This window comes from Fulmarus glacialis, unplaced genomic scaffold, assembly GCF_000690835.1.
Source record: "Fulmarus glacialis isolate BGI_N327 unplaced genomic scaffold, ASM69083v1 scaffold38527, whole genome shotgun sequence".
NCBI lineage: Eukaryota > Metazoa > Chordata > Aves > Procellariiformes > Procellariidae > Fulmarus > Fulmarus glacialis.
Window position 1 is genome coordinate 11,426 of NW_009224507.1, and position 235 is coordinate 11,660.

Here is a 235-nt window from a genome sequence, read left to right on the forward strand (position 1 = left end):
GAAACTGATCCAGTTAAAAATAATCCTTTTTTATCTACATATTAATAACAGATCAGTTCTGGCATCCAGTTGGCTGTAGTACTCTAGAAATGGTTGTATCAGCAAAAATGAGAGGCAGTATTAGGGAATGTTTCTGAATCAGCAATGCTATGAAACTGTGGCAAAAACTGTTCCTTTTCATTTTTAAGTTGGAAGGTCCCGACTGGATGCTACCCTGAGGCTGCTTTGACTCTTT